Source organism: Artibeus jamaicensis, unplaced genomic scaffold (assembly GCF_021234435.1).
Source record: "Artibeus jamaicensis isolate MK-2021 breed Jamaican fruit bat unplaced genomic scaffold, CSHL_Jam_final contig_1255, whole genome shotgun sequence".
NCBI lineage: Eukaryota > Metazoa > Chordata > Mammalia > Chiroptera > Phyllostomidae > Artibeus > Artibeus jamaicensis.
This window is the reverse complement of record NW_026521245.1, coordinates 3640-11765: the sequence shown is the minus strand read 5'-3', so window position 1 is coordinate 11765 and position 8126 is coordinate 3640. Positions and strand designations below refer to the sequence as shown.

Below are 8126 nucleotides of genomic sequence, written 5' to 3'. Positions count from 1 at the left end.
AAAAGAAACCAGATGAAAATGTAGAACCAAAAATGCAATAGATGTAATTTAAACAGAAAGCTCTATGGAGGGAGCAGGAATAAGGAATGCTTATTTCTTACTGTATTTATTTGTGTGTTACAAGTTTACAGATTGATGGTGGAAATCATTCACATCTTCATCATTATTCTGAAGACAATGTCAGCAGGGGGCGCTGTGGGTCTTCTCAGAGCTACAATGGCTGAATCAAAGTCTAATGGTTGTGATTAAATGGGCCTTGGGCTGATGCTCATGGCCCGAGTTTGAGGTGACAGCAGGTGCTTCCTCCAAAGTAAGAGACTCACAGCTCAGAATGACCCCAGCCTTCTCCTGAAGGTGAAAGCTACAAAGTGGGCCCAGGACCCAGGATCAGATGGCCCTGTGAGCTCATTTTGGATATGGCAACACCGGAAACACCCTTCACCAGGGGAGCTGAGGGGAAGATAAAAGGACACCCAGAGACCAGTGCCCGATGCAGGCCAGGGCATTTGGAAGGTGCCCACCGTGGCCTGGGATCCTCTCCTCCTGCTCCCCCTCCTCACCCTCTGTCCAGGTCCATGGACTCTTCAGGGCCCAGCCTTTGGAGGCATCCATCCCTCTGCTTTTACTCTTCATCAATGACATGTGATTCTACGTATTTCAGGGTCCGATTGTCAGGCTGTGAGTCTCAGGAGCCCTCACTGACTGTGTCCCCAGGAGGGACAGTCACTCTCACCTGTGGCTCTAGCACTGGAGCATTTTCCAGCAGTCACTATTCATACCAGTTCCAGCAGAAGTCGGGCCAAGCACCCAGGAACTTCACTAATTTATGATACAAACAAGAAGCAATTCTGGACACCCTGACCCCTGCCTTTGACCTCTGGGACCCTCCTCATCAATACAACTACCCTGACCCTCTTGGGGGCTTATCTGAGGGACAAGGGTGGAGTTGTACTGCCTATTACTCTGTGGTAGTGACCAACACAGTTACAGTGTCAGAAGAGGTACCGAGGCACCATCTGCCCTTCAAAAAGCCTGAGCACAGACATAGTTACCTGATGTGAAATCACATGTCCCGACATCTGAACTAGCAGGGCAGCCACAGACAGTGGGGGAGTTACTGACACGGCCTCCAGTGACTTCATTTGTCCCACTGCTTCTCCTGAAGGTGCTGCTCCTGGTTTGCAAAGTGTCTTCCAGGCACTTGTTGAAAACGGGAGTTTGTTCTTTGACGTATCTGGTTTTCCACGTTCAGCTGATGGTCAGCGTGTCTCCATCTTTCCCTGTTCAGATTAATGTGGGGACAGGGGTAATGAGGAACCTGCACCTCACAGGGACGGTGTCCTGCAGAGACCATGCCATGAATTCCTTTCTCTTTGTTGCAAGCAACATGTACTCAAGAAACTTAAAAAATATATTAGAAATATACTGATTTTTGCCCAGCAGAAAATTAATGACATTGTTGAAATACTAGATTGGTGCCAAGAGGATGGCACTGCAGGTTGGGGAACAGCATTGTAAGGTAGGGAACAGCATGCCCCGTTTTGGGAGCTGGAGGAAACCCGGTGTCGTTGAAGCAAAGGAAGGTGAGTGGCGGAGGCAGGAGGAGGGGAGCCGGCAGAGGGAGGCAGAGAGAAGTCACGCCTGTACTGGAGCATGGACACAAAATGCGGAAGCCCCGAAACGCAGCTGCTTAGTGGAGGTAATGCGAACGCCCAGCCAATACCGTGTCCCTATTTTATTGGACACAGTGTAGACTCTCAGCCCCGCCATAGCAAGGGGAGTGGGGACGACTGCAATTAGGAAGGTCAGAGAGGGCATCTCAGGGGCTAAAGATCTAAGCGTGTGGACAAGCTGGGATGCTGCCTTTGGGATGAATGCCAACTCAGTCACACACATGTTACCATCATCATCATCATTATTATCTAACTTTAATTTGTGAAAATGAGAATGCTCTCTTTTTAAATCTTGTTAACACAGATCATTTGTGTTTTGTAAGTCACGACTGATGTGATTCATAAATAAAATTAACAATAAGGAAAAGTTCCAAAACATACAAAATAGACAATAAAACAAGAATCCCCTGAATCTATTAATTAATTTTAATAATTATTCAGTTTATGAGTGACCTTGACTTTGGTCCCCTCTCCTATGCATAGAGGGTAGATTATGAATTAAAAGAAATTTATAGCCCTGGCTGGTGTAGCTCAGTGGATTGAGCATGGGCCTGTGAACCATATAATCGCGGTTCGATTCTCAGTCAGGGCACATGCCAGGGTTGCAGGCCGGTTCCCTGCAGGCCAGTTCCCAGCAGGGGACATATGGAAGGCAAATATACATTGATGTTTCTCTCCCTCTCTCCTTCCCTTCTTTTCTAAAGATAAATAAATAAAATATTTAAAAAATTAAAAAATATTTAAAAAAATTTATAATGGCTTACCATTTATGTAGTTATTTTTGGTTCATAATTAATTTAAATGCACTTAAAGGAAGAGGGAGGGGAGAAGTGTCACAGATTACAGTGAGTTTATCTTTACCGTAACTAATCTCTGACCTTGTGGGCAGCAGAGGGAAGGAAAGACAGGAAAACATCAAAGCGTGACCCTGAAATGGTGACCCAGACGCCTCGGTCTGGGGACAAGGACTCTACAACCCTGGAGGCAGGGCCTGTGACCACGACTGGGTAATGAGAACAGGCAACAGTTAAGAACATTAAAAAAAAAATCAGAGTCTCTTTTTTAAAATCAAGCACAGAGACTGAGAGTGGAATACAAGGTAAGGTGGGCTCCTGTCCGCTCTGAGTCTTTCTGGAAGCCACCACCTGGCCTGGCTGGTCTGCCGTCTTCCGTTTTAGCAGCACGCCCGACCCTCCCAGCAAAGGGCTGAACCTCATACTTGAAGGGGTGCTCCTTCCGCGTGGTGCCCCCAGATCCTCAGCTCCCCCAGGGACATCTTTGGAGGCGATGTAGAACCTGTTGGGGGCGTACTTGGCAACGAGCACCTGATGGATGGGCTTCCTCCAGATGTGAGTGTGTTCTGAGTGTGTCACACTCCAGATGTGAGTGTGTCATCAATCACTTTGATGATTTTTATATCTTAGTTATTGTAATAATGTTGCCATGAGTATGGGGTTTGCAGGTATGTTTTCAAAATAGTGTTTTTCTTTTCTGCAGATACATACCCAGAGTTGGAAAAACTGGATCATGAGGTTGTTCTATTTTGAAAATTAGACCACGGATGTGTGAATAGAGACAGAGACCTAGGGAGCCACAGAAACCAGCAGGACTCTCAGGGCTTTGCACCATGGGGAGGAATGTGCTCTGTAACCAGCAGGGGGCGCTGTGGGACTTCCCTGGGGTCCCCACACAGCTGCTCAATGAAGACCATTCAGGCAAAGGAGCTGGGTGGGGGTGGGGCACAGTCACAGGGAGACCCGCCCTGTGCTCCCTGATGGTAACTCAGCAGCTATGTCTTTTATGGCCTGTCAGAGTCCTCTGAACAAAGATGGTTGAGTTTTCTCAGCAGGTGTTTCGTCTAAGGGCTCTTTCACGGGGTGAAATCAATCTTCATTCTCCTCACTCTGGGGTGTGAGCTGAGCTCCAGCACCAGGGCTCAGGGAGGGGCTGGGCAGCCTCTGGGTGGACACACATTTGCATGGACTGCCCCTCCCCTGGCAGAGGGTGGGCAGAAAAGAGGCCTGGGCAGCCCAGCCCCACTGTGGGCTCAGGGGCTGTGTGCACCATGGCCTGGACCCCTCTGCTCCTCGTGTTCCTCTCTCACTGCACAGGTAGGGACAGGCCTTGGTATCAGGCCTCTGTTCCTATTTATTCTCTTCATACTCCATCTGCTAAGAAATCTCCCCTGATTTTTATCTCATCACTGAAAAGTATGTACTTCCCAGGTTCCCTCTCATACCCTGTGCTGACTCAGCTGCCCTCCCTCTCTGCATCTCCTGGAGCTACAGCCAGACTCACCTGCACCATGAGCAGTGGCTTCAGTGTTGACAACTACTACACAAACTGGTACTAACAGAAACCAGGGAGCCCTCTCCAATATCTACTGCAGTTTAAATCAGACTCAAGCAAGCACCAGGGCTCTGGGGTCCCCAGCCGCATCTCTGGATCCAAAGACACTTTGGCCAACACAGGGCTCCTGCTCATCTCTGGGCTGCAGCCTCAGGACGAGGCCGACTATTACTGTGGGATCTGGTACAGTGGTGCTCCTCACAGTGATTCATACAGATGGGGAAGTAGGGCAAAACCCTCCCATGGTTTGTTTTATGACAATAGAACATATTCAAATAACTTGTAAATAGTTAAAATGTACTTGAGTGTACCATTTAATCCATTATGAGTTATTCTCACTTTTTTCTCCTATGTTTCTAAAGTCTCAGGAAGCAGAAACCAAACCAAAACAAAACATTAATGACACAGCAGTGCTGCCATGTGCACTACAACCAGAGCCTGTGGAACTTCCCTCTTTCCCTTGGGATAAGGTAACGGCCCTTCCTGCCTTTCCCCTTGGTCCGAGCCCAGGACCATCCCAGCAGGGGGACAGTTGCTCACTGCACAGACTGTGTGCTGTTAGGGCTCAGAGCAGAGACTGTCCCATTCCCATCCCTGCCCCTGAGCACCGGGCAGGCCAAGAAGTGCCATGTCTCCGCCTGGAAACTCAGAGGTGAGTGAAGACTCAGGCCCAGGAGGAATCCAGAGGTAGAGCTACCCTGTTAACCTTGTAGGGGCCCTGAGTCTTAGTTGTGAAGTTGGGGGTAGAAGACGACAGTTCCCTGAGGAAATTCCTCACATGGGGAAATAGGGGGTCTTAGGCCTACATATCTCTTCGGGTCACAAGGTGGTGGGGGAGGCTCCACAGCAGCTGTGGAAACTCTCTTCCTGCTGGAAGGCTCGTGGGGGAAGTGGGTGCATGGAAGAGAGGCTCTCACAGCTGCCACCACTCAGGATCATGGGGTCATTGTGAGTGGGTTTCCTGAGCCCACAGGCTCTGACTGTGTCCCCTCTCCTCTCAGATGTAGTTGGAAATGTCCATCACTCCAGGGTGTGGGCCAGTCTATGGGCCAGCAGAAGTAGGACATCCCTGAGGTGTTCCTGAGTCACTGCCCCTGGAAAGCTCTTGATCGGCCCAGGTAACCATCCCTTCTTCTGCAAAGGGAGTAGTGAACTTTCTGGTCCTCAGGGCTCCAGGGCAAGTCTCTGACCTCGTAACCTAGGGCAGAGGTCACTGACCCTCAGGGGTTCAGCCTCTTCTCTGGCTCCTTCTTGGTGCTCAAGACCTCCCTGCCCACCTCCGGGTTCCATCTTAATCTGGAGTCTGATTATCACTGTCACAGGACTCAGTACAACCTAAAGCCACCAAAGGCTCCCATTACCTGGGGAAGGGAGGGGAACATCTGCCCAGCTCTCCCCAGTGACCCATCACTGCCCTGTCCCTGAGTGTGATGAACACCAGCTCAAGTTTCACTTCTGCTGCCACTTGTACTAGAGATTAGGAGACCTCCTGTTCTTACCTGGGTCTCTCTTTATGGTGTCAAAAAAAACCCTGTCTTTCTGTTTTTCCTGACACAAACAGAATTACCATGTGACCAGCTTCAAAAACACTCCTCAGAGAGGCTTGTTAGAATGACAAGGGAGCAGAAGTGCAGCTGCTGTGACCTGTTTCCCCAGAACCTGCTGCTCCCAGGAAAGCGCCTAAAGACCATGGGATGGTGGGAGACAGTGGGTTCGCTGTCAGTGCTGCACTTGTGGTAAAGTCAGTGTAACAGTCGAAATGGGATTCGGCCAGCTTCCAGTATTTTTTTTCCCAAATACATGATCTGTATTAAAATCAAGAAATAATTTTCTTCAAAAGATAAAAATGCAGTTTATTTTCCACTCACAATGATACTAACATTGAATGAGAAACCACACCTATTCAAAATGTTGCTTCTTTGTTCACTGTGGTTGGTGCCCAAGGAAATGAGAAATCGGTTCTGTTGAATCCCGGGTGTGTAATTACATCATTTAAGTGCTTCATCAGTATAGTTTTACACCTCCAAAGTCAGGTTACTTTTTTGCTTAATTTTATCAACAATGAGGAATTAACTATTCTGTAGCAAATTTTTTACTAAAAGGGGGAGGAAGGAATGGTTTCCAAAATATACCACGAGGCCTACTGCTCTCTGTTCAGAGAACCAGAAATAACAGATGAAAGTGAACACCCGCCTCCCATCTGTGATTCTGGTGGCCCAGGGGGAAGCTGATCTCCATTCAACCCAGGGCCCTCAGCAATGACTGAATGAGGAGGTGCAAGGCAGTGCTAGTCTGCAGCGTTGCGCCCCTGCTGGTGACCGTGGGATGAGTGTCTTGATTCCCCTGTGTTACCAGCACTGAAAAAGAGGTGGGAGGCAGGGGAGTAGATCCACAGTTGCCCCCTTGCTCCTTGGTGTCAGTGAGGACAAAAGGTCCCAGTGGGGAGCTGAGTGCCCACCCCCAGTGAGCCCAGCACCTTGACTCAGCCCTGTGCTTCCCTCCCTGAGGCCAGCAGTGCCAGAGCAGGGCACTTGTCTCACACCCCACTTGAAGGGAACCAGCCTGTGACAGACACTTCCCCAGGGTCCCCACAAGGTGTCAGAGCACAGAGCAGTGGAGTCAGGGCTCCACCTTTGTCCGGGTCAGTGGGAGCGGAACACACACCCTCCTGACCTTCTGCTCAGCCCCACGGGGAGGGCGGGCTGATTAAAGGAAGAGAAAACGGGACCCAGGGGATCCTCCTGTGGTCTCCAAATGTCCAGATTCCAGTAAAAATACACCATTATATATTGAAAAAGCAAAGAGAAAAGTCAAAGTTTGAATGAGAAATGAAAAATTAATTGATACTAACACTGACTTGACTCAGATGAGGAGAACTGGGACAGATATTATTTTGGCAATGATCCTAAATGCATGTGAAGAGCAACAGTGAGCATTCTTGGGACAAATGGGAAAAGAGAAAAACTGAATTTAAATAGGAGTCATCAGACAAACCAAATGAACATTATATTGTAGAAATGAAAGGCACAAAATGTGAAATTGAAAAAGGATACATTTGGCAGCGAATCAGGACTATTTCAACTATTTTTTTCTCCTGGCATCTATCTTTCCTTTTTTCCTTCTTTCTTTTGTCTCTCTCTCTGTCCTTCTTTTTCTCTTTTCTTTCCTTCCTTTCTTCCTCCCTCCCTTGCTCCCTTCTTTCTACTCTCTTGCCACCATTACTTTAATAGTTAGTAACACCATGAATGTTCCCCAGAGGACGTCACCCGGGGGCGCTGTGGGTCCTTTCAGAGGTGCAAGGTTGACACCAACTGGAATGGCTCTAATGGAAAGGGCCCTGTGCCCACATTCATGGCCTGAGTTAGGCATGACTGACAGCAGGTGCTTCCCCTCAAGGGACAGACTGAAAGCTCACACACCCACTGCATTCTGCTCTCAGGAAAGCTAAGAACTGTCCTGAGGACCCAGAATTGGATGGTGTTGTGTGATCATATTTGCATAATGCCCCACCAAACACACCCCTCACCCAGGGAGCAGAGGAGGAGATAAAGGGACACCCAGAGAGCAGCCCCAGCCTGAGGCCAGGGGGATTTGGAAAGTGCCCACCATGGCCTGGACTTCTCTCCTCCTGCTCCCCTCCTCACCCTCTGCCCAGGTCTGTGGACGCTTCAGGAGACCAGCCTTTGCAGGGATCCCTCTGCCTTTACTCTTCATTCCTGACATGTGACTGTTTTCATTTCAGGATCCAGGTCTCAGGCTGTGGTGACTCAGGAGCCCTCATTGACTGTGTCCCCAGGAGGGACAGTCACTCTCACCTGTGCCTCCAGCACTGGAGCTGTCACCAGCAGTCACTATCCAGACTGGATCCAGCAGAAGTCTGACCAAGTCCCAGTGACACTGATTTATGATACAAACAGTAAACACTCCTGGACTCCTGCCCGGTTCTCAGGCTCCATTGTCGGGGCAAAGCTGCCCCTGACCCTGTCGGGGGGCCAGCCGAGGATGAGGCCCAGTACTACTGTGCTCTGTGGTACAGCAACCATTACCACAATGACACAGGCAGGGGGGAAGTGAGACAAAAACCCAGGGGCTCAGTGCACCCCT

General features: G+C 49.3%; 1 long non-coding RNA gene across 1 annotated transcript; it reads left to right on the top strand.

The window, feature by feature from the left end:
- The first annotated feature begins 3013 nt into the window (after nt 1-3013).
- On the top strand, nt 3014-5837 carry LOC128627639 (uncharacterized). Its single transcript, XR_008391887.1, has 4 exons — nt 3014-4019; nt 4385-4492; nt 5024-5140; nt 5584-5837. It is a non-coding gene; the product is annotated as an uncharacterized LOC128627639 (long non-coding RNA).
- The last annotated feature ends 2289 nt before the right edge of the window (nt 5838-8126 follow it).